Consider the following 27670-nt stretch of genomic DNA (forward strand, 5'->3'; position numbering starts at 1 on the left):
AAATAGAGCTTTACGTATGTGCTTGTGAGAAATTTTCAGGATCTATACAATACACTAAGCAATTAACCCCTTAAAAGGACAACTCTAGATTTCTGAATCCTCCTACTGTGAGTTATTTTGGATAAAGTATTCATTGGAAAGAGCCTAAAATATTTTGGTAGTTACTTTATAGCTAATATACGAGACCATCAGTCTGACTTCTGAGCCTCAGAGAGAGAACGTTACACCTTCAAAAATACAGCATAATTATAGTAGAAGAGTTGGATTTTTCTTACAATGATGTTTTACAGGTTTAAAAATGTGCTTCTAAGACTCTAATTACATGATGGTGAGAGTCACCTTTACGTAACACCACATATCATGACAAAAGACTCCTATCCAAGGCCCTTGAGACAACATGCTCTACTGACTAAACTGTACTGCAGAAATTACACCTATTTCGAAATGAGAAATTGAAGAGCCAGCAGGGGGCATGGAGGTTAAAGCCCTGAACTCTTCCCACATGGGCGACTGCAGTTGAGTCGCTGACCTGGTGGCATGCTTTCTGACTTTCCCTTTGTCTCTCTGGTCAAATTAAAATAGTAGCAGTTTTTCTTCAATTAAGTAAAAAGTTTTAATAGACTAAAATGACAAATTAAGCATACAGAGGTAAAATAACGTTGCTTCCTCACTTTCCCTCTCTCTTTCTCTGTGTCTCTGGTCGAATGAAAATGAATGAATGAATAAATAAAATTAAATAAATATTTTGGGTGGGGTGTTTTTTTTTTGTTTGTTTTGTTTTGTGTTTTTATTGCTATAGGGCGTGTGTGCTCGCCGGACAGAAACAGAGAGACAGAAAGTGAGAAATCACCTCCCAGGGGGGATGGCCACGCCGCAATCCCTTCTCCTCCATTCTCCTCTCAGGATCTTGGGCACACACGCACATGCGCCCAGCCTGAGTTTTCAGCCACCAGGTCCGGGATGCAAACCGTGGTCGACTACTTGGGAGTCCTGCGACATAGCCATTGCGCCAACTGCTGGTCCCAATTATTTAAAAAAAAAAAAAAAAAGAGGTAAAATAACGTGCCCAAGCACTCAGCTCCACAATTAAAGAACTCTTGATTTAGCCAACTACAGAGTCCTTCCCATTTGCGAGCTCCTTCTAGAATAAGGTAGTGTATCTCGACAGTAATCAGTTTTCCACAATCGTTCTCCCTTTACAGAAAATTCTTCCTACATGTGCGACAATACAAGTATGTTCACTTTTCTTCAACATCTCTTTCATAAGAGACCTTGCATGTTAGAAAGTACTGATTATGACTATTTTGTCAAGACTGAAAACTTTGTGGCAAAGATAAGCAGCAAATGCACTTCTAAAATACAGCTACAAATCTCATAGAAATACCTCTTATTTAACTGCATTTTTTCAAAAGGAGAATCCATGCTCAACCCATCAAAGTGGATTCTTCCAAGTGACAACAGTCAGGTACAGACTGATATTTGATCCTACCACAGAGGTAGATTATTTTTTTTTCCATTAACGGACTCTGGTCTTCTTCATTCTATTGATAATTTATTAACAAACAACTAGAATGTTGGAAAACCCCCATAGAGATTTCAATTTTACAGAAAGTACCCAAAATTCCACTAGTTTTGCATCATAAAGTGGTGGTTACAGTTAAGTTTTGAGTGAAACACCATGTGTGTGGCTTTTGTGGGTGGCTGCAGCTCAAAATGACTATTAGGCTCCATCAATTATCTGACAGGAGAGAGCTATGATAGCAAGTATAATGAAGACAGTTATGACCATCACAACATCTCTGGTATTATATGCCACATTTAGCAACTCTGGCAAACCTAAAGGCCAATTCAGAGACCTCGCTAGCTTTCCATTCTGGATCTGAGAACTTAGCAGAATGAAGAAAATTAATAGGCAGATCATGGGTTTTTATATTTGATCAGTATTTACGGGTTTTTAGCTGCTGGTATTTTAAACTTATTTTGTAAAACAAAGCTTTAGCTTACTGGGGTACAAATTAAAAAAAAAAAAAAGAAAAATTACTAAAAGAGAAACTTAAAATATTTTAAGGTCATGACAAACCAGTGTGAAAGAGAATCCTAACACCTAGAAGTGAAACTGCATCATCCACCCAGCCTGGAAAGAGAAAAGAAAGCTAAAAACCACTGTAGAATAAGAATGCAGAGTTTGAGAAAACCCCTAAGGTGAATTCTGAACAACAAAAAGAGTCCCACAACATAAGAAGTGCGTACAGTATGCAAGAACCACGAATGGAAAGAGTTTGCCAGCGTTTTTTATAATGACCTCACAGAGGATGATGGGTCTCCTGTACATGGAACTTTAGACAGTCCACGAATCTAACCTGATCACACCTGAGCTTAAACAAGTCATTTAATTCATTTTCACATACGGGTCACCTATAGCATCTCCTAAAGTCTTGTCAGAAGCTTTCTGTAAAAGTTCTCTGGAAGAAAAATGGGTAACTTTGATATAAAACTGGGGCAAGGAGACCTGAACCACACAAGACTCACATGCAAAGTACAGTATTAATATGCCAAAGCCCGTATGGCAGCAAACTGCAATGAGAAGAACATGACCCTGAACCCGGTCAGGCTCAGTATCAGCTCTACCACTTCAGGGTTAGAGCTCAGAACATATTACTTCATCATTTTCATTTTCAATCCCCCTTTCTAAAGAGTAGAGATGCTACCACTTATTACTTTGGGCAGTAATGAGCATTAAGAAAGACAGGGTTGGGGCCAGCAGATGGCATGGTGGTTAAGGCAGCTGGATCCTACATGGCGAAGTCCATGGTTCAATTCCTGGACCCAGCAGCTTGACAAACTAGGCAGGACTGGCAAGTGGTGTGGTGGTTAAAGACACTAGACTCCCACATGGCTGACTACAGTTTGAGTACCGGACCTGACAGCTTGCTTTATGTGTGTCTGTCTCTCTCTCCCCTCCTTTGTGGTCAAATGAAATAATCAATAAAATTAATAATTCCTTAAAAAAAATTATGCCATGCATGTGTGTGTGCATGCCCAAAAATCTCGAGAGGAGAATGGAAGAGAGGGGACTGCAGTGTGGTCATCCCCCTCAGGGAGGGGAGGTGATTTCTCTTTCTCACTCCTCCTTCCCCTCACCCACTCTTATCCATGCCCCTACCCCCACCCCCAGCAAGCACGCATGCCCTGTAGCCTAACAAATAAGACAGACAGGATCTAATATAAACCCTTCCTTCGTTCATGCTGTTTTCCATACCTTGCAATATCATCATTTCCCCTTGCTCCACACCTATCTACAAGCTCAGCTAACTACTGAACGACCCAAACCTGCTTTCCGCTCCTACCAAATGGGTCTGATGTTATCCTGGAACCCTGAATCTGCGTGTCTGAACAAGTCTGAGGCATAGCCAGTCATTTTATAAAAGTTTATCACTAATATCCAAATTATGTGTTAACGATCAGCTTGAAATGAATAATTCATAAAGAAAAAACCGATCACATAAACTCACAACTTCCAGGCAATTCTCCCAGTGTTGAATTCAACTCTTTAAAACAAAAAAATCTTCATGGAAAGGGTGAGCTGTGGTGGCACAGCAGTGACACAGCGTCGGCTATATGAAGCCACATGGGAGGGTCCTAGGTTCGTGTCCCAGGGTCTCCCTGAACACATCAGGCTCATGCGCAAGTGACCCTGACTGGCTGAGACTGGGGGTAGGACCATACTCTGAAAATTCTTAGGGGTTCCTCTCTTTCTTCAAAGAGAGGAAGACAAAGAAAAAGAAAAGCTTACCGAAAAAAAAAAAATCTTCAGGGAAATATATTTTCTCTTATGGAAAATGATACATTTCTTCCATTTATGAAATGCTTTCCCTTCCATTCTCATTTAAACTCCCTAAACCCATGAGGTAGATATTATCCCTGGCCTCTGCATGGTCCTAACTTGTACTTCTTTGATTGAACATCCAAATAAAAAATCTATAGCATATCTCACTCAACTGCGGCAGACCCAGAATGCTCCTTAATAATTTCAAGCATGTTATCATGCATTGCATGATGTGGAGCCTTCCGGCATGACAAAATAATTTCAAGGATCCTGAGAAGGGAACTTACACTCCTAAGGTGTAGGCATTCTGATCTCACATCCTGATTCTACCCCGATGCTCTGATCCTATCTCCCCTCTATCCAGTTCCACCCCCAGTCTGTCCTTGGTACACCATCAAGGTGTAACATCAGGGTGTAACACAGAGCAACTCTCTGCTGGAGGCCGATGACGACAAGACATAGGAAAAGATATACGAGCAGACTCTGCCATCAACGTTCCCTCCACATCATTCCTCTGCTATGGGAGAAGCAACGTCTCACTGTGGCCTGTAAAGGCGGTTGGGGAGAGTTCTCTCTCTCTCTCTCTCTCTCTCTCTCTCTCTCTCTCTCTCTCCACCCCCTTCCTGGTCCTAGGTTCGTGTCCCAGGGTCTCCCTGAACACATCAGGCTCATGCGCAAGTGACCCTGACTGGCTGAGACTGGGGGTAGGACCATACTCTGAAAATTCTTAGGGGTTCCTCTCTTTCTTCAAAGAGAGGAAGACAAAGAAAAAGAAAAGCTTACCGAAAAAAAAAAAATCTTCAGGGAAATATATTTTCTCTTATGGAAAATGATACATTTCTTCCATTTATGAAATGCTTTCCCTTCCATTCTCATTTAAACTCCCTAAACCCATGAGGTAGATATTATCCCTGGCCTCTGCATGGTCCTAACTTGTACTTCTTTGATTGAACATCCAAATAAAAAATCTATAGCATATCTCACTCAACTGCGGCAGACCCAGAATGCTCCTTAATAATTTCAAGCATGTTATCATGCATTGCATGATGTGGAGCCTTCCGGCATGACAAAATAATTTCAAGGATCCTGAGAAGGGAACTTACACTCCTAAGGTGTAGGCATTCTGATCTCACATCCTGATTCTACCCCGATGCTCTGATCCTATCTCCCCTCTATCCAGTTCCACCCCCAGTCTGTCCTTGGTACACCATCAAGGTGTAACATCAGGGTGTAACACAGAGCAACTCTCTGCTGGAGGCCGATGACGACAAGACATAGGAAAAGATATACGAGCAGACTCGGCCATCAACGTTCCCTCCACATCATTCCTCTGCTATGGGAGAAGCAACGTCTCACTGTGGCCTGTAAAGGCGGTTGGGGAGAGTTCTCTCTCTCTCTCTCTCTCTCCCCCCACCCCCTTCCTACCCCTGCCCAAACAAAAGCCAGCCAGAAACAAAATATCCCTCCAACTTCAAGTCAAAATCTAAAAAGCTTGGGCCACCCATGGTGGTACAGATGGTGGGGCATTGCTATGGGATAGGGGGACCACAGGGGGTGGCACCAGGTTCTCGTAGCATGTGCCAGCCCATCTGTGATTCTGCCAGTGGAAGTTCGAGGAGGACCTAGGTGTGACAAGACTGAGTGTCCTTCTCTCGTTAAAACAATAAAAGCACGGGACCAGCAGTTGACATAATGGCTATGTCACTGAACTCCCATGTAGCCGACTACGGTTTGAGTCCTGGACCCAGTGGCTTAAACTCACACCAGGCACATGTGTGGGTGCGCGCCCAAGATCCCAAGAGGAGAATGGAGGAGAAGAGACTGCGCATGGTCATCCGCCTTGGGGGATAATTTGTCACTTTCTGTCTCTCTGCCTCTTTCTGGCGAGCGCACACGCCCTATAGCAAAAACCTCTCCAAAAAAAAAAAACCAAAAGCACATATGCAGATAGGTAGGAGGCTAGACAGGCAGACAGACAGACAGATTCTTTACTATACAGAATCATTTTAGTCCTCTGGCACCAACCATTTCTACCTCAACTTGCCCTTGACCTTGACCTAATAAAAAGACTACTGCTGCTATCCTTAGCTTCCAAATTGGAAAGCAAATTGACCTTTGAATATATATGTATTTTCTTTCTGATTTACCTTGTCATACAAGAAAAAAAAAATCACCTTAGGTGTTCAGTGATTTGGCCAAGTTAGATCATCAGACCTAGGGTTCAAAGCCAGATCCTCCGATTTTGTATGATACACATTCTTTCCTGAGTGCTTTCTATGCTAGGTGCAATCCGGCCACTGCTGTGAGCTCCACCTCTCCTTGGCCACCTCCTCTCGGGGGGAGATTTGTAAGTACCAGATAAGAATTCTAAGGGATGCAAAGGAAATTCAGACCTCGTAAAGGTGAGGGCTACGGCTCACTCATATCTGTATCATCAGTACCTAGGACGGGTCTTTGAAATAAAAGGGGCTCGGGGCTAGCATGTGGCATCGTGGCTGGGTACTGGCCTCTCACATGGCCAATCATGGTTCCAGTCTTGGATCTGCTGGCTTGAAAATTATGCCGGGTGTGCGTGCATGTGTGCCCCAAATCCTGAGAAGAACGGAGAAGGGAGTACAGCATAGTCATTCCCCACTGTGGGATGATTTCTCACTTTCCCTCTGTCTCTCTCCAGTTGGCAAAAACCTGAGAAAAGTGGGAGGGCAGTGTTCAGTATATCTGAGAGGGAAAAAGATCATTTTAAAACCTTTACTTAATCTGGTTGAGGGTTTTGGAGACAAAGCCAATTAGGAGTCTTTCATTAGGACAAGAGTATCTAGCAGTGGACCAAAAAGGGATTGCACATAAAAGTATCAGGCAGTTGCTACTCTTCTTGCTGCTAACTGGTCAGCCAGTCCTGACAAGTAACCAGTAATTCTTTTTTTTTGGAGAGGTTTTTGCCATAGGGTACATGTGCTTGCCAGACAGAGAGACAGAACGTGAGAAATCACCCCCCAGGGGAGATGGCCACACCACAATCCCTTCTCCTCCAGTCTCCTCTCGGGATCTTGGGCACGCACGCACATGCACCCGGCGTGAGTTTTAAGCCACCGGGTCCGGGACGTGACCCACAGTCGACTCCATGGGAATCCAGTGACATAGCCATGATGCTAACTACTGGTCCCAAGTAACCAGTAATTCTAATGCCTCTGGCTCTAGTAATCCTACTTCACAACTCGAAACTATCCTCCAGTCTCCTCCTAGCCTATCAAACCCCATCTCCTTCTCCCTATTTTTTTCAGTTCTCGTAACAGACAAAGCTGAGAGTCCGCATCATCTCCATGAGCATGGAAATTCAGACTCCTTTGTCTACTCACCCCCTTATCCAACAATGCTTGGACGAGCCCTGCAGAGGACAATCCCTCAGCAATCCATGTGGGACTATGGCCACTCTCAGCTTACACCTCGAGAGACAGAACACATTTTAGGTACCACCAGGATATTACGGCCATTTTGATAACAAAGGATGCTGGTTCATTTATACATTGAATCACATTCTCCCAACCAGAGTTAACAAATTTGCTTTAGACCACCTACTCATCCTAGAAACTGAATACTGGGAATGGAGCATCAGTATAGAATAGAAGCCCTTCATTTCTCATCTTGTACCATTTCAAAGCATTTAAAGTTGCAACTTTCCTAATTGCTGGTAGGCAAAATGGTACAACCACTTTGGAAAACACTTTGGCAGGATTTGGTTTGGTTTGTTTTTTGCATATATGCCCTTCACAATCTAGAAATCCTACTACCAATATTTATCCAAGAGAAATGAAAATATACGTCTCCCCATAACTTTATGCAAACATTTTTGAGAGAGATTTTTTTGCTATAAGGCATGCGTGTGCTCCACAAGAGAAAGTGACAGACAGACAGAAAGCAAGAAATAAACCCCCAGAGAAAACAGCCATGACACAATCCCCTCTTCTCCAATCTGCTTTCAGAATTTTGGGCACACACAGACAGGCACCTGGCATGAATTTTAAGCCACCGGGTCCACGACTTGAACCACAGTCAACTACGTGGGAGTCCAGCAATGCAACCATTACACCATCTACTTGTCCCTGTCTGCAAATTATTATACGCAGCATTATTAATACTACTCCACACTAGAAAGAAACCAAGTATCGTTTACCTGATCAGTGCATAAGCATTGTGGGGCATACACACGATGATTACGACGCAGGCAGCCCACAGCCTACATTCTGAGAGGCACTAATAATGTTTGGGTCAACTCATAATACCTTGATCCTTTTTAGCACATTCCATCTGCACACTTCTTTAAATTAGTATTTCAGAGTTGAGCAGGAAGATTAGGACCAAAATCTGCTCACTGAGGAGTCTGGTAGGATCAGTCACAAGACTTAAAAAGAAGCGATGTGCTGTTACTTCTAAAAAACGTTTAATTCCCTGTGTTTCAGAACTTGCCCACAGAGCCATCCTACAGGTACATTGTTGTGTTAGTATACCGCTGGTGCTCTAAGAAATGATCAAGTATTCAGTGACTTAAAACATGACACACTTATGGGACCAGAAGATGGCATAAGGGTTATGTTGCCGGAGTTCCATGGAGTCACCACCAGCAGTTTGAGTCCCAGACGTGGTGTATGTACATATGTGCCCAAAATCCCAAGAGAAGAATGAAGAGGAAGGAACTGCGGCATGGCCATCCCCCCCCCGGGGGGGGGTGATTTCTTGCTCTCTCTCTCTCTCTCTCTCCAGCAAGTGCACGTGCCATATAGCAAAAATCTCTTTAAAAAAAAGAGGCACATTTATTACATTATATTTCTTGTTATCTATATTCCTTGTGGAGGTCCCAGGAGAGAATTTCCTTGCCTTTTCTACCTTCTAGAGGCCACACGCAGTCCTTACTTTGTGGCCCCTTTTCCCCCAGCTCCAAAGCCGGCAGTGTCCAGGACAGTCTTCCTCATGCTGCATCTCTGACTCACTCTCCTGCCTCCCTGTTTTCCTTATCAGGACCCGTGTGGTTACACTTGGATTCACCTGGATAATCCAGGCACTTTCCTCGTTGTAGGACCTTCATTTAATCACATCTGCAGAGCCCCTTTTGCCCTAGAACATAACATATTCTCAGGGGCTTGAGGGCCTCTGACCTGCCTACCCTACTGGTCTAGGCAAAAATCTAAGCAGGTTATGCTTATGGAAAGTAAAATCACGTACTTGCTTTCGAACTTTTACTGATTTGAATAGTTAGGAAAGTTGTACTTTCTCATGGTCCAAACAGACTGCACTAGTCTGTGCATGAACATGACCGTCTACCTTGACAAAGATACAGAGGATTGCCGAAGAGCTCACTGCTTCCTTTTTACATTTAGGATTGAGACTCTTGGACAACGAGAAGCAACTATAAAAAGATGTTTGGTTTTTTTAGACACAGAGACACATGTCTCATTAGATTTTTTTTTTTTTCCTCTCAGGTTTTGTGAGGATTAGCACTTTAAAATAAGATTCGGTAAGGTACAAAGAAAATAAAAGTAAACCACAAAGTTCCCAACCAGATTACCCTTACTGATAAAAATAAAAAACTAATGTACGTGTGTTTAATTTGCCATTGACTTTGTATGCAAACCAGAGAGAAACAGAGCGAGTGAGAGGGAAAGTGAGAAAGCATCTCTGAGGGAAATGGCCATGCCACAGTCCCTTTTCCATTCTTTTTTTGGAATTATGGGCATGCACACGCATGCTCCCAGCATATATTCAAGCTGCCAGGTCTGGGACTTGAACTGTGCAGTTCAAGTGGGATCCAGTCACCTTAACCACTACACCACCTAACTGGCCCAGTAATGCGTACGTGTTTAAGGTTAGAAAATTTAGGGAGCCAGCAGTTAGCATAATGGCTATGTCGCTGGATTCCCATGTAGTCGACCACAGTTCGCGTCCTGGACCCGGTGGCTTAAACTCATGCCGGGCGCGTGTGCATGCGTGCCCAAGATCCAGAGAGGAGAATGGAGGAGAAGGGATTGTGGTGTGGCCATCCCCCGTGGGGGGTGATTTCCTGCTTTCTGTCTCTCTGTCTCTCTCTGTCTGGCTGGCGAGCGCAGGCGCCCTATAGCGAAAACCTCTCAAAAAAAAAAAAAAAAAAAAAAAAAAAAGAAAGAAAATTTAAACAACTGCAGCGAAGTTGTCCAAGTTCTGGGTTTTTTTAAATAATCTATTGAGTTGTCAGGAAAATCATGATGTATCTTTCTATGTTTTTCTATGCAAAACTGCAGCATGACTTTCCCAACGACCCAAGAGTTGACCTACTGTTTATCAAATACATGCTTTGCAGAGCATTTTCTGGATTGTGACATGTCCTGACATTTTCTTAGCAGAGATTTTTAAAGATCAGACATTTTTAACCTTGAGGAAATCAATTTCATCCTTATTTTCTTTTATGGCTCATGCTTTTTACATCCTAAGAAATCTTTACTTATCTAAGATCACAAAGATTGGGCCAGTCCGTAGATGGCCAACCATGATTCAAAGCCTAGCACCAGCAGTTTGCAAAACATGGTGGGCACTCGTGCATGCATACCTGAAATTCTATACGGATGGAGAAAGAGAGGAACAAGAATTGTAGTGTGACCCCAGTGGAGGTTGCCTCACTCTTTCGCCATTTCTCTGGCAAGCACATGTGCTCTCTGGCAATTAGAAAGAGAAAGAGATGGTAAAAGGAACAGAACAAAGACTTTGCTCCTATGCTTTCCCCTAGAACCGCATTAGAAGAATACAACTTTCTTTTACAGAATAGAACTTCCTGCGATGATAGAAATGTTCTATAATCTGAGTGAACCAATACACTGCCTGTAGCTAACCAGATGTGATTTACTGAGGACGTAACAGGTGGCTAAAACAACTCAGGAGCTGAATTCTTAAATTTTTATTTAGTTTTAATTAGTTTAAATTTAAATAGCTACATGTGGTTACCATATGGGACAGGAAGTTCTAGAAGTGTTATAGTTTTAGATTTTATATTTTGGTCTATGATACACTTTTTTTTTTTTTTTAGGTACTTTTCGTATATGTATACGGTACGGGTCGAGGTTCATTTTTTAAAATATGCATGTCTAATTATTCCAGGACCATTTTGTGAAAAAACTAGCTTTTCTCCAATGACTTGTCTTGGTACCTTTGTCAAAAATTGATTGTGTGGGTCTATTTCTGAACTCTGTTCTGTTCCATTGACCTGTGTGTCTAGTCTTTCCCCAATATTTCAATGTATTCATGTACACTCCATTAGTCTTCAACAAGCACTCCAAGAATACACAGTGGGGAAAGGGTAATCTCGTCAATAAATGGTGATGGGACAAGTGGACCTCCACATACAAAAGAATGAAATTGGACCATTACCTTATACCATACGCAGATATTAACTAATAATGAGTTAATAACGTAAATGTAAGACCTGAAACCAGAAAACTCCTAGAAAAAAACACAGGAATAAAACCTCCATTGGGGAACCATCAGATAGTATAATGGTTACATAGTTGACTGTGGTTTCAGTCCCAGACTCAACGGCTTAAAACTCACACCAGGGGGAACCAGCAGTTAGTGTAATGGCTATGTCGCTGGACTCCCACATAGTCGACTGCGGTTCGCGTCTCGGACCCGGTGGCTTAAATCTCACGCCGGGCGCGTGTGCGTGCATGTCCAGGATCCCGAGAGGAGAATGGAGGAGAAGGGATTGCGGCGTGACCATCCCCCCTGGGGGGTGATTTCTCGCTTTCTGTCTCTATGTCTGTCTGTCTGGCGAGCGCACGCGCCCTATAGCGAAAACCTCTCCAAAAAAAAAAAAACAAAAACTCACACCAGGCACGTGTGTGTGTGTGTGTGTGTGTGTGTTTTTGTCCAAGATCCTGAGAGGAGAATGGAGAAGAGAGTGTGGCATGGACATCCCCCTGGGGATGATTTCTGGCTTTATATCCCTCTGTCTCTGTCTCTTCAGCAAGCACACTCACCCTATAGAAAAAAATCTCTCCAAACAAAAAAAAACCTTCATGACATTGGTTTTGACAACAATTGCTTGATTATGATACCAAAAGCATAGGCAGAAAAGGCAAAACTACACAAGTGGGACTGCAAGATAAAAAGCTTCTGCACAGTGAAGAAAACAAGTGAAAAAGCAACCTATTGAAAGGGAGAAAATATGGGCAAATCACCAATCTGATAAGGAGTTAATATCCAAAGTATATAAGGAACTCCTACAACTCAATAGCAAAACCAATCAACAAATAAAAATAACAGAATTTGAAAACGGTGTAAGATTTGAATAGACATTTCTCCAAAGACAACACACAAATGACCAACAGGTATTATAAAAAGATGATCAGCATTACTAATCATCATGAAAATAAAAATCAAAATCACAAGGGGCCAGGCAGTAGTGTAGTGATAGCACAAATAGACCCACATTTAAAAGGTCCTGGGTTCTCTTCCCAGGACCTCCTCAGCATGCCAGACATGCACATGCCCACAATCCAGACCAGCAACCATGGAAGCACCCTCTGTCTCCCTAATGAAGAAATAAACTTCAAAACACACATAATGAGACATTATCTCATACTTAATGGCCAATATAAGTATTTTTTATATTTTAAGTTTTATATGTGTGTATATGTGTATACACACAGTATATATATATATACACACACACACATATATACATGCATTTACAGAAATAAGGAAGTAACCAATGTTGGTGAAGATTAGAGCACTTGGAACCCTTGTGCACTGTTGTGTTTGGTGGAAATATAAAATAATGCATGTGCTATAGAGAACAGTATAGAGATTCCTTTGAAAACTAAAACTATAACTATGTTATGGTCCGGCAATCCTACTGTGTATTTATCCAGAAGAACCAAACTGAGGAGCTCCAGGACATATCTGCACTCCCATCTTAACTGCAGCATTGTTAATATTAGCCGAGGGGTAGAAATAAACCAGATATCCATTGATATATAAATAGACACGATGTAATATTATTCAGCCTTAGAAAATGAAATTTGTCATATGCTACCACCTGGAATAAAACTTGAGGACATTATGCTAAATGAAATAATAAGTCCCAAGAAGATAAATGCTCCATGCATATTCTCCTTACATGAATTATCTAACATAGTCAAAGTTGTCAAAGCACCAAGTAGAATGGTGGCTTCCAGGAGTGAGGGGTAAACTCAAATAAAGAGTTTCTGTTCAAATAAATGTCAAGTTTTATTTTTATTTTGTTTTTAAATTTTTTAAGTTAGATTTTTGCCATAGGGCATGGTGCTTACTAGAGAGAGAGCGAGAGCGAGAGCGAGAGCGAGAGAGAGAGAAATCACCCCCAGGGGAGATGGCCATGTCACAATCCCTTTTCCTTCGTTCTCCTCTTGGGATTTGGGGCATAAATGCACATATACCTGGAGTATTTTTTTCAAGCCATCAGGTCAAGGACTTAAACTGCAGATTTGGCCATGTAGGATCCAGTGCCTTAACCACCATGCCACCTGTTGGCCCGAGTATAGTTTTAATTCTGCAAGATAAAAAAGTTCTAGAGATCTGTTGTACAGTTTTATGCTTATAGTTAACAATGCTGTACATTTAAGATGTGCTCCAAGGACGGATCTCCTGTTATGTTTCATTACCATACTCTTTAAAAAAATATCACTTTGGGGCCAGCAGGTGGCATGGTGATTAAGGTGCTGGACTCCCACATGGTTGACCATGAGTTGGAGTACTAAATCTGGCAGTTTACTTTCTGACTTTCTCTCTGTTTCTGTGGTGGGTACATGTGTCCTACTGCAAATTTCAAAATAGTAATAATAATAAAGTAAAATTTAAAAAATAATTCCCTTAAAAAGTCATTTTGTCTTAACTTTACAGTAAGACTAGGAAGGACACACATTACCTGACTTCAAAGTCTTCTTTTTTCAACATGGTTCAGGAATTTTTAAGTTCTTAACTTTCTATACAAATTTTAGAAATAGTCTGTTGATTTTCCACAAAGGTGACTGCTGCGATTGCGACTACAGTTTTAATGAATCTATATATCAATCTGGGAAGAAATGACATTTTGGCAACACTCAGTCTTCCAATCTATGAATACAGTGCATATCACAAGTTTAAGGCTTCTCAGTAATGTATTGTAGTTTTCAGCATATAAACCTTGCATATATTTTATTAGATTTATTCTTTAGTATTTAAATTCTTTGGACGATATTGTACAAAGTACTTAAAAAGTTTTTCAAGTTCAGAATGTTTGCTGTTAGTATAGAAAAGTACAATTATCATATATTGATCTTGTACCTAGTGACCTTGCTAAACTTACCTAGTAGTTCCAGTAGATTTGTAGATTCTTTGGATTTTCTACCTAGACAATCATGTTGTCTACAAAAGACATTTCATTAATACCTTTTCAGTCTGTATGCCTATTTCTTTTTCTTGACTTTTTGGACTAGCTAGGGCCTCTTGGACAATGATGAATACCAGTGGTGAAAGCCAACATCCTTACTTTGTTCTCATCTTAGGGGAAAAACATTCAGTCTTTCATTATTAAATATGACCTTAAATGTATGTTTTTCATAGAACCCCTTTATCAGGTGGAGGAAGTTTCCTCCTATTCCCCATTTTCAGAAAAATTTATCAGAAATAGATTTTTGTAAATCCTTTTTCTGTATTGAGATGACCACTGTTTTTTTCCTTTACTCTGTTGACATCACAAACAACATTGATTGATTTATGAATATTGAACCAACCTTGCATTTTTGTAATAGAGCCTAGTTGGTCATGATATATTTTCCACCTTTTTTCCCTTAATTTGCCATATGACACATATGCTCGCCAGAAAAATCAGAACAAGAGAAAAAGAGAGAGAGGGAACATGAGAAATCACCCCCCATGGGGAATAGCCAAACCCCTACCCCTTCTCCTCTGTTCACCTCTCAGGATTTGAGGCAAGCATGCACACATGCCAAGTGTGGTTTTCAAGCTACTGGGTCTAAGACTTGAACTGTGTAGTAGTCAGCCATGTGGGACCCAGCTGCCTTAACCACCACATCACAGTTGGACCCTGTATTCTTTATATATATTAGTTTTTGTTTGCTAATATTTTGTTTAAAATACACCTATGTTTATGAATATTAGCCTGTAGTTTTCTTTTCTTACAATTCTTTGCCTGGTATTATCAAGGCAATGCTGGTCTCATAAAATTAGTTGAGAAGTATTCACCCCTATTCTATGTCTGGAAAGTTTCCTGCAGAGTTGAAATTATTTCTTTTCTAATTGTGTTTAGAATTGGCCAGCGAAGTCACCAGATTTTTCCTGTGGGAAAGTTTTTAAATTATCTAGAACTTCTTTATTTTGGTGGTTGATCTTTCAAGGAATTTGACCATTCCATCTTAGCTATCTAATTTACTGACATATAAATTGTTCAGAAAACCCCCTCATCATTTTTAATGTCTGTAGGATCAATAGTAATTTCCCCTTTTTCATTCTTCATGTTGAAATTTATGTCTACTTTTGTGTCTCATGGTAAGTCTAGCTAGAGGTTTCTCAAGTTTATATTTCAATTACTATCTTTTGATCTTAGTAACTTTATTTTTTCAATTTTATTTCTGCTCTTATCCCCAGCTGTTATGGTTTAGAAAGTGGTTTGTCCCCCAAAGATCTATGTGTCGAGATTGGCTGTACTATAGAAGAGTTAAGTGAAAACTTAATCCCTTCATTGTGCCCCAGGGTGGGGCCTTTGGGTGTGATAAAGTCATTAGGGTAGAGTTCCCACGATTAAGTCCTGATGGGTTTTTTTGCCCCCCCCCACCCCCTTTCTCTGTAGGGTGCATGCATTCACCACAGAGAGAGAGAAAGAAAGTGAGAAATCATCCCCCAGGGAAGATGGCCACGCCACAACCCCTTCTCCTCCATTCTGCTCTTGGGATTTGGGGCACGCATACATGTGCCCAACATCATTTTCAAGCCTCCAGATCTGGGACTCAAATTGCAGTTGACTCTGTGGCAATCTAGTGCCTTAACCACCATGCGACCTGCTGGCCCTGATCGGTTTATAAGGAAAAGAGATGAGGCAGGCAGAGGTCAAATGGATACAGATCGGGCTCTGCTCTGCCTAAAATTCTACCTTTTACCATTATGTAATGCCTTGGGACTTTCTGGTCACCAGAATTGTGCTTTATAAAGCATGCAGCTTCAGGTATTTCTGTCAGCAATGCAATAACGGCCCAACACACCAACACGCATTGAAATCTGTAATTAACACTGTACACTCCAGGTGCTGGAACAACGGCTGCTGTCTTTGGCATCATGTTTTTCACTTGATATTCCTATTTAGAATGTCCATCTCCTCCTGCCTTTACTTGACTTTTACTCTCCCTTCGGATCTCCTTCAAGGTAGCCTTTCTCCCAGATGCTTTCTATGGCCCCCTCCCCTGGGTTACATCTCCTTTATCCCCTTAGCACTCAACACAGTAAAATGGGTTTGCTGTCTGTGGCTCCCTCTCCATTGTATCGCCCGTGGGAACGGGGGCTGCCGTACTCGTTATCAGTCTATTCCCATTGTTGTTCAGTTCCGTAACCCTTCATTTCTTAGTAAAAACAGGTATAAATCAGAACACAGGAACCAAAGGCAGAGTAGGGATTATGGACTCAGTCAAAAATATTCAACGCCCACTGTGTCTTCTTATGTAAGGAATTATAAGGACGTGGACTCAGAAGACCTTGGGCAGTTCCCTTCAGCCTCCCTGAAATTTTTTATTTTCTGAATTGGATTAGGTAATACCTATATCAAAGTAATACAGGAGGAACAGATGAGAGGGGATAAAGTGACAGCATTTTGCTAATCAAACAATACTCCACATAGACAGATATGTATAATTAACCACAGAGCCCAGAGTCTAAGGGCTTACTGCTATCAATCTGCATTCTCTACTACTAACTAAATTTCCAACATTTTCACATTTATTCATGTTTCAGTGAAGCACGGGACAAATACAAAAGAATAAAACTACTGTTGTGTTGTTCATCTTTGTTTTATTATACGGGATATGTGCTCACAGTCACAGGCTCTTTGGAAAAGAGCAACTGCATAGACGAGCCCTTTGCACAGCCATTCTCTCTCTCCCGGGAGAGAGAGACAGAGAAAAAAAGAGACATGGAGCAGAGAAAAAGTGAGAGAGCATTCCCCAGGGGGATGACCACACCCCAATTTTTCTTTCTCCTTCAAGGACTTTGGTGCACACACACATATACATCCAGGGTATTTTTTTTTTTCCAAGTCTCTGGGTCTGGGGCCTCGATCACAGTCGTGGTGGTGAGGGATCTAGCCATCTTAACCACACCACCTGGCTGGACCTAAAAACACTTTTTTTTTTTTTTAAGTGTCATCCAATAGCAATTTCATGAACAGGTTCTCAAATAGTTGCCATGTGTTAAAAATTCTTGAACTCTACTAAAAAGAATTCTTCCCAAATGATCACTTTCGGTCAGCCTTTGCTAAGATGATCAGATTTAGATATGTCATTTAAAACAACAAATATGTTAAAGGAAACTAGTATTTCTCAATAAAACATTAGAAATAACCAAGATTGGTATTACAGTATAAAGGCATAACTTTCCAGGAAGATTCTTTTCTCTTAAAAAATAATAATAATAATAATGCCATCCGTTTCCTAAGGCGGAAGAACATAAATAGGTTTTATTCTCTATGTCGAAAATAATAAAATGAGATTATGGATAGTTATATATAAATAGTAAACATAAATGGTACATTCACAATGAATGTTTGTTATAATTATTGTACTTATTCAGTGTACTGAATAACCGTTAAGTATACATGTCAAACTTAAATGAGATCAAGTCCAATTAGCTCTTTAATGCATATTTCAATAACCTAGAACATTAACAGGTAAACTCTAAAACAGTTATTTAAACTATTGAAATGAGGGCCAGCAGGGTGGCATAGAGGTTAAGGTGCTAGACTCCCACAGGTCCAACCGCAGTACAAGACGCAGACCTAGCGGGAACCAGCAGTTAGCGTAATGGCTATGTCGCTGGACTCCCACGTAGTCGACCACGGTTCGCGTCCCGGACCTGGTGGCTTAAAACTCACGCCGGGCGTGTGTGCGTGTGTGCCCAAAATCCCTAGAGGAGAATGGAGGAGAAGGGATTGCGGCATGACCATCCCCCCCCAGGGGGTGATTTCTCGCTTTCTGTCTCTATGTCTCTCTCTGTCTGGCGAGCGCACGCACCCTTGAGTGAAAATGTCCCCCCCCCCCCAAAAAAAAAAGAAAAAAAAAGACGCAGACCTGGCGACCTGAAAATCATGTTGCGTGCATATGCGTGCATGCCCAGGATCCCAGGAGGAGGATGGAGGAGAAAGAACTGCAGCACAACCATCCCTCTCACTGTCTCTATCACTTTCCCTCTCATGGTCTCTCTCCTCTCCAGCAAGCACACGGGCCCTATGGCAAAAACCTTTTTAAAAAATACAATAAAATATTGATATGAAAACTGTTAAATAATAAATTCGTACCCTACAATCCCTCATATGTTCCAAACAATTTATTTAAACATTATGATTCATAGATAGCATCACTCAAATGGCTACTTTTTCAACAAGGAGCCATGTGTGGGCAGACCACTGACTTCCGCAAACATCTAACAGTTCATCGGGGCGATCGGGATCAATCTGCTATCTGTATATACTTTAGATGCACGGCATCACGCGGTGTGTGTAGACATGGTAGGCTTACAAAAAGCAACTCACATGCTGACAAAACATGTTGTATGATAAACAGACCATAAACAGAAACTGTCACTGGCACTCAGGGCAAAAGCCAGCTGGGTTTCTTTATCCTAATCCCAGTTTCAGATGCAGGTTTTTTCCAGAAAGAACAGTAGTTTGATTTACTCAACACTCTGTAGAAGTCAGGGCGTGGTTATCCCTCCCTGAATATTAGAGATGGATTTTCCCTCAACTCTTGTAGCAACAGGATTTTAAAAGTGGTTACTGGTAGGAAAAGGTGAGATTAAGGTCAAACTACCTGCCTACAAACATCTTCCCCCAGGAGTCTGGCCATTCTCCTCCATTCTCCTTTTGGGATTTTGGGCACACATGCACACAAGCCTGGTATGTCTCTCAGATTTCCTGGAGATACTCAAACCCATAATCAGCGATATGAGATCCCTGTTTCAACTGCAGCCTAATCACAATTCATTTTTGGTCATTAGAAGAGGACCAGAGCCAGCAGTTGGCATAATGGCTATGTCGCTGGACTCCCATGCAGTCGACTGCGGTTCGGGTCCCAGATCTGGTGGCTTAAATTCATGCCAGGCATGTGTGCGTGCGTGCCGAAGATCCCGAGAATGGAGGAGAAGGGATTGTGGCGTGACCATCCCTCCTGGGAGTGTGATTTCTCACTTTCTGTCTCTGTCCTCTCTTTCTAGTGAAAACAAACACTTCTCAAAAAAAAAAAAAAACAAAAAAACGGTGGGGGGGGGGCCCAAAGGTAAGAGTGAATTTAAAAAGAAAAACCAAAACAAACAAGAAAGAGACTCTGAAACGTTTCCTTTATACTTTCTAAAACACTGCTTGAACTAGAGACTTGGTAAGACGACGAAGCTTTCCTAAGGTACAGATCGGTGGCCATGTGCTTAATAAATGAGTAATTGCATGTCTTTGCCCTGGCAAGCATTCAGAGTGCAACCCGACCTCTGTCCCGCAGGCGTGCACACCTGCCTCACATGGTCGGTGTTTGCATTCCCCTCGACACGGCTGCTTGGAAGGAGCAACTGCACACAAGCCCTTTGCACGGCCTCAGGCCTGTGACTCGGGTTAGACCAGGGAAGACAGAAACAGGCCACAAACCTCACCGCGATTCGTTACTTCTGAAGCAGGTTCTGTTCCCTAATGAGGAAACAGACGCCAAGATCAGCGGCCACGCCAGCACAAGGGCCCACTCCGGGGCCGGCACAGCCAATCACAGTGCCCACGCGAGGCACCTGGCTCCAAGGGCGAGAGCATGACTGGGCAACCTAGATATTCAGGGTAGGTAGTGACCGTGATGTGAACTCTTCTTGGCTACTCTCGCCTGCCAGAGGAGTGGGGAAACTGATGCACCGGCCAAGTGACTTGCCAAAGCTGCAGAGCCAGCAGAGGGCAGGGAAGGGCCTACAAGCCTGGTCTTTGCGACATTTGTGATACTGCCCAGACCCTCTGACTGGCTTTCCCAGCTCTGGGCTCCAGCAGCCTTTGAGGTGAAAGGGCCAGGGTTAGGGCCGGGGCGCTGCCCTTTGGGATCATTTTCCCGTCAGCAGCTTTTGGCGGAGGGGAAAAGCGGGCCGCCCCACCCACCGCCAGCTGCAAGGCATCGCGCCAAGCGTTTGCTGCCTTTCCCAGGCACTCCCCTTCGCTACCTCCGCCCTTGCCCCTGCGCGACTCAGCGCCCCGCGCTCCCCGCCCCTCCCCGGCCCGTGGGCCAGCTGTTCACGTGGGCCTGCACAAGTCAGGGTCGCAGCCAATGACAAAACGAGCCTCGACCTCGCCACGCCCCCTTCCTGCCTGGAGAGAACCCAGGACCCTCCATTCGCAAAAGCACCTCCCAGTCCCGCCTGGCTTGCAGCGCCTGCAGGGGGCTGGCTGCCCGGATGGATGCGGTTGAGGCTGCAGAGGCCCGCCAGCTCCTGTGGGGAGGCAGGGGTGTAGGGACTGGCCTCGTGAGGAGGGGGCGTTTCCCCAGAAAAGGAAGGAAGTGGGTGTCACAGGCGGCACACACTGCTTTTTTGGCGTCTTGAGGGGAAGTCAGAAAGAACTGCTCCAGATTTTCCCATTTTTTTTGGCTAAGTGCAAATTACTCGAACCCCCTCTCTTCCAACTGTCATGTCAGGAATATCAACAACTCCTTGGACGACAGCTCACCAGCTCCTGCAGCACACACTGCAGTAAACAGAATCACCGATCCAGTTACTGCTGCAAGCCTCCTAGTGGAGTGACAGGCTTTGACACTGTGCCATCGAGGTCACCCTATGGCCAAGGCATGCTTAGAACCTTGTTCTTTAGACTTCTTTCAGTAACCCAATTACAAGAATTCTCGTGCAGCCTTCCGATGTGTCATTTTATCAATAACAGACAAGACTATATCAGACTGTGGCTATATTCAAAATCCAAAGCACTATGTTCTGTCTGTTGTGTATATTCATGGGTCCCTCGAGAACAGGAAGTTGCCAGGCCCTAACCCTCCATCCACCCCCAATCACCCCCAAATCAGGGGCACCAGGGCCAGCAGGTGTCAAAATGGTTAAGGCGCTAGACTCTCACATTGGCAACTGCAGTTCAGAGTCCTGGACCTGGAGGCTTGAAACTCACACCAGTGTGTATGCATGCACACCCAAGATCCTGAGAGGAGAATGGAGGAGAAAGGATTGTGGCATGGCCATTCCCCTCCCCCCCACCCCAGAGTGATTTCTGCTTTCTCTCACTGTGTCTCTGTCTCTCTGGTGAGAACATGCATCCTATGGAAAAAAATCTCTCTCAAAGAAACCAAGTCAGGGCTACCTGTGTGCCAGGCAGCTCTGTGGAAGGGAACCTTAACCCTTCCATGTGGATCTGCCTCACAATGCATCCCTACGGTGCACCATGGTGTGACCCCATCATTTGTTCTTGATCTTTACTTTGAGCTGCCTGGATGGAATGGGCATTCCTCTGGGAGAAGACAGGTAAGCACGTCTCACCTTTATCACTTTTGGTGGCAGCTATTGTTTAATTATGAGTTCTATGGACAGCACAGAACCATGTGGGAATAACTCCAGATCTGTTTCTCTGTCCCCAGATTTCATTCTCTTATTATCGTTGAATTGCTACTATTCCTGATTTTACTCCATTTTCTCTTATGATGGGTGGTTTTACTGAAAATTCATGTCAAGAGGTGATAAGGAAGGTGGGAGGAGGATCAAAGAACAATGAGAAATGAACAAATGAACACTTTTACTGATTGGAGATCTTACAGTTCTAGTCCCTCCTGATCACTCTCTCACTCAGAGGCTTCCAAACTCAGAGACTGCTTACAGGTCAATTCATTTCTTTGTTCATAACACGTTAAAGGATATCTTTCTATATGTGGATTTCTATGGCCTCAACAGAAATTCTGATAGAATGGATGTGTTCAAAATGGGGTGGGAGGCACCGTCAGGTAGCTGGGAAATCTCTTGGTTAGGGAGATAAGAAGTCACTAGTCTATGTTTTAATAGTAAACTACATTCTTTTTTAAAAACTATTTTACAGTTTTGATCAGAGAGAGACAGAGAAAGAGAGGGAAAAGTGGGAAAGCAAGCCACCAGGGTCTGGGACTTGAACCACAGTCAGCCATGTGGGAGTCCAGCGCCTCTAACCACTATGCTACCTGCCAGCCCCAGTAAACTACGTTCTTGAACCTGAGGATTTGTATATTACTTATGGTGACCAAAAAAACATCGCCTTGTCTCACTTGGGGAGTCCTTTTAGTTAAACAGGCCTGAGAGTTCTTGGCAGTAGAGTAGGAAGGGCTTAAGTTTGGGCTGACTGCTTAGCGCTAGAAAGATAAGGGCGGATCTCAGTTCCTTTCGTTTGTGTGTCTCCAGGAAGCAGGAGTAACTAGCTAAAACCAGGTGTACAGGACTCTGCCTGAACCTGGGAGTTGCTGTTGACATTTCCAGAACTGAAAACAGCCAGTCAGGACTCAAATGCTGTGTGTAGCTTAGACCCACAAATTGGAAGGCACCAGATAACATACTGAATTATGAGCTTTTTAAAAAAAAATTTTTTTTTAATTTAAGTTTATCTTTATCTATTATTATTATTTTCCAGTTTAATCAGAGAGAGAAAGCGAGAAAGCAAGCTACCAGGTCCAGGACCTGAACTGCAGTTGGCTATGTGGGACTCCAGTGCCTTTAACCACCACACCATCTGCTAGCCCCCGAATCATGAGCTTAAGAGACTCCAGAGCCACCAGGTAGCATAGTGGTTAAGGTGCTAGACTCCCACATAGGTAAGCATGGTTTGAGTCCCAGACCCGGTATGTGTGTGTGTGGGCTCGAAGTCCTGAGAGGAGAATAGAGGAGATGGGATTGCAGCATGGCCATTCCCCCACCCTAGGGGGTGGTTTTATGTTTTCTGTCTCTCTGGGAAATACCAGTGCCCAATGGCAAAAATCTCTCAAAAAAAAAAAAAAAAAAGAGAGAGAGACCCCATGCATCTCACATAGATACTGTACATACTGACCTCTCACCAAAGATCTGTTTTAGGGAGTCCTTGGAGCAATTAATCATCTTCCTAGGATATAGCTTTTCAGCATATGAGCTGAAGCACTTGTGCCTGTCAACATTATAAAGCCCATGGAAGATTTTTCAAAAAAGAAACACAAAAAAAACCTGTTCAAGTCAGCTTTAGGGGCCGTATATTGCAACAGGTTCCGATTGTTTGACATGCTATTTATAGAGATGGTCAGTGAGCTAGGTTACTTTCTCTCATCCTAGTTTCCAGGATCCTTCCCCTAACTCTGTTTGGGATCCTAAAGGTTCCTACTCCCTTAAAAAATAATGATAAATTACTAAAAAATACTGAATATTTTGCTCTCCCACCCTGTGAGGCTGCATAGGATTAAGCAGTAACGAGAACCAAGGCCTGAAGATGGAACAGGCTTCAAAAGCTAGACCGTAGAAGACTGATGAGGGAGATGTCACACCAGTCCATGGCTGAAGGTTGCACTATCCAGGCAACAATGGCCCAGAGGAGAACAACGAGGTAATTCATTCATTGTGTATCTGTTTACATCTCCTTCCTCCCCCACCTTCTAGGCTAATGTATAATAGTTTCACTTTGATTAGGGGCAGATTTTTGGAACTAGACAGGATCTTGGAGCTTATGGTTCATTATCCTGACCTGTCCTTTGAGAAAACAGATTAAGCATTGTTAGATGACTTGGCCCAGACACATAGTTAGTGGGAGAACCAGGATTAGAACCTATTTGGGCCCAGTTGTTCTTCCTGTTTGTCCCCAAAATGGCCACCATCAACATGTGCATCTCTATGTGCACGATACACCATTCATCAAGAGGTGGAGTCTCTTTTTCCACCCCTTGACTTGGGTTGGGACTTCATTTGACCAACAATAAGATGCAGAAGTGACACCCTGGGACTTCCAAGATCAGGCCCTAAAAGGTCCGGCAGCTTCTGCTTCCTGACTGTGGGAAGCCAATGTCCGTACTTGAAGCTTAGGCCAGACTGCAGAGTGGTGAGGCTCGGCGTGTGGACTGGGAGAGGAGCCAAGAGGAAGCGCAGCAGACAATGAGGGAAGGAAGGCTTCTTGAACTACCCAGCCCAGTTCTACCCCAGTTCCTGAAGCAGGAGTCATGAGAAGCAGACAGCTAAAAGGCTGCCTTAGTACACTGACTCGGAGATCGTAATTATGAAGTCTGGACATAAGGCCGCTTAGATTTCAGAAGTCTCATTAAGAGACCAAGTCAGCCAATACTTCTGAGTGTGTCGATAGCTCTTATCGAGAGAAAATGCTTTTCTTCTTTAAATGAACTTATAATAAATCTGTAGTTTACATTATAGTATATTAATTTTCTGATCACCCAAACTTGCTATGGGAATATGAATTTATCCTTAGCATTTATGGGAAACATTTTCTCCACATTTTAGTGCTCTGTTATCTAATGCTATACAGCAGACCGCTGGACGGCCTAAAGACCACACTGCCCTTTATGCTCACTACTTTGCAATTTGGGCAGGGCTCTCTGGGGACAGCTGGTCTCTGCCCTCAGTACCCATGAGGCCTGGCTTAAAGGCTGGGGGCTGGAATAATTTAAAGTCTGGCTCGCTCAGAGCTGGAGGCTATTGGTGGGAAGATGATCTGAATAGCTAGGGGCTAAAACAGCTAGGTTCCTCAGGCATCTCTCTTTCTGTGGAACCTTTCCACATGGTCTCTCTAGCATGGCTGGTCAGCTCTCGTACATGCCAGCCAAGGCTCTGAAGACATTTTCCCCAAGAGAGTCATTCCAGCCCCAGTTGTATCACATTGTATGACTTAGCTTCAGAAATCATATAGCCTCCCTTCTGCCTTAGAGTTGGTCAACCCTTCAAGGAAATGGAACGCAGGGTCCTCCCCTTCACCCCTGAAAGCGAGCCAGCATCACCCCGTTAGCAGAGCATGTGGAAGGAGCTAGGTTGGAGCGGCCATATTTGAAAAATATAATCCAGCCTCCTCCAAGTTCCAAACTCTGTATCTGAATTCCATGCAATTGATAAAAAATTGATAGAGGGGTCAGCAGATGGTATGGTGGTTAAGGCGCTAGACTTCCTTATGGTCAACCGTGGTTCAAGTCCTGGATCCAGCTTGAAAGTCACTCAGGGCACATGTGTGAGTGCCCAAAATCGCAAGAGGGGGATAGAGAAGAAGGGCTTGCCATATGGCCATCCCCCCGGGGGGGTGAGCTCTCGCTTTCCTTCTATCTCCCTCTGATGATGCACGTGCCTTATGGCAAAAAATAAAATAACTTGATGGACTAATTTCAGGGGCTTTGGTTTAAAAATAAAAATTGTCAGTTGCAATACTTATGAATGCTAATTCTGTTTCCTTATGTGATTTGGGGCTATCGTCTAATCTCTCCCTCACCTAGGGATTTGATTAGAACTGTAGAAGGAAAAAAATGAATAATCCACTGTTACTACTGTTTTACAAACTCCTCTCTTGTAAAAACTAGCTCAATTCATTGCTTACAGTTCACACAGTAGAATATTCATAGCAAAGTTGAGACAGTATTAATTTAATACAGCTTTGGCAGCCATGTATGGTAAAGGAAATTCATGATGTAGGCTCTGTGACAAGTTTTGGATGAACACTAATAACTTGCATTTCTACAAGCACAGCATGCATGCACTCACAATCCCCCTGCATACTCATGGTGGCTTTTATACCTACAAGACATTCAATCTGGTTTACCTGGCATCATTTTTCTTAAACCTGGCAATGACACACCCAAGGCATGTTGGCCTTTTTAATCGTCGCCTAGCAGCCCTCAGGTGATCAGGACAGGAAATGAAATGTGCAGGACCAGCCTATGGCCTGATGGGTAAGGCAGCCAGATCCCTGACTGTAGTTGGCCAACTGTGCAGTTCAAGTCCCAAGCCATTTGGCTTGAAAAACACAATGGGTGTTGGACCATTTAGTGGCATGGTAGTTAAGGCAGCTTGATTTGACTTAACCAACTATGTGGTTTGAGTCCCAGACCCAGTAGCTTGAAAACCACTGAGTGTATCTGTCTGTGTGTGCCCAAAATCCCAAAAGGAGAGAGAAAACAAAGGGGATTATGGTGCGCCCATCCCCTAAGAGGGGCATTTTCTCACTCTTCCTCCTCTCTCCCTCACATACACATATACATTCTCCAACAAACTGAAGGGGAATAAAAAAGAAAAGAAACACATTAGATGCATGTGTGTGCACGCCCAAAATCTCAACAGGATGGAGAAATGCCAGGAGAAGGAATTGCAGCATGACCATTCCCCACGGGGGTGCTTCCTACCTCTCTAGGGAACACATAATCCCTATGGCAAATCTTTTGTAAAAAGGAAGTAAAGTGTGAGTATCTTACTTTAATTCTGGAAAGAATCCTATCATAGCTAAAATTTAATTAGTCAAATTGAAGTTTTTTTGTGAATAGCAAAGTAACATTTTTTGCTCCTGCCAAAAAAATGTGACCCAAGACATATACCAATTGCAGAATAGCCGTTTTACTTCTTTGGCATTTTATAGTGTTTTGGGGGGACACCTCCTTAGAATTGGTGTAAGTAAAAATAAACATCTAATAAAACATCCATATATTCCTTGCAGATTTTGGTACCTACATTAAGTATTTCTCTAAGGTCTGACCTCTCAAACTTGTTTCTCCAATTTATTATCCAGAATTATATTTGCTACGCTGTGTTTTCATCATTATGCAAAAGATGTGACTTCACGGATTTTTTAAAAAACAATTTCTATAGGGCACGTGTGCTCACCAGAGAAAGAGACGAAGCATCCCCCAAGGAGGAAATGGTCATGCCACAATCCCTTCTCCTCCATTTCCTTCTCCTCTTGGGATTTTGGTTCTAGTCCAAGCCACCAGGTTTGACTAGAACCATGCAATCAGCCACGTGGGCTCCAGCTGCCTTAATCACCATGCCCCTGGCTAGCCCTTATGAATCTTTTAACAGTGGCTTTCTAGACTCTCTCTGCAGGTCCCACTTTGAGGTTTGCCAACCAACTGTATTACTAAAAGCTCCTGTATATATCAAATGCTGCTTTTATTTATTTTTTGAAATATTTTTGCTAAAGGGTACATGTGCTTGCCAGAGAGAAAGACAGACAGACAGACAGAGAGATAGAAAATGAGAAATCACCCCCCAGGGTGGATGGCCATGCTGCAATCCCTTCTCCATTCTCCTCTCGGAATTTTGGACATGAATGCACACGCGCCCAGCCTGAGTTTTAAGCTGCCGGGTCTAGGACTTGAACTTCAAGTCAACTGCATGGGAGTCCAGCAATGCAACCATTACACCATGTGCTGGTCCCTCAAATGTTGCATTTTAAATGATCTTCTCCACAATGTGATTTCAGCGATGTAGCTAGTTACCTGACAGTTTCCTTGCCTATAAATTCTACACATGTATCCTTAATAGAGCCCATCAGCAAATAGTCGATTCTTTTATAAGGTGAGTTACCGCCGTTAATTGCTTATCAGGGATTTTTCATTTTCATAGTTTCTCTCTTAAAACAGAGCTACCCAAGAATATTTTTGCAAGGAA

This window comes from Tupaia chinensis, unplaced genomic scaffold (genome assembly GCF_000334495.1).
Source record: "Tupaia chinensis unplaced genomic scaffold, TupChi_1.0 Scaffold000089_1, whole genome shotgun sequence".
In the NCBI taxonomy this organism is placed as follows: Eukaryota; Metazoa; Chordata; class Mammalia; order Scandentia; family Tupaiidae; genus Tupaia; species Tupaia belangeri.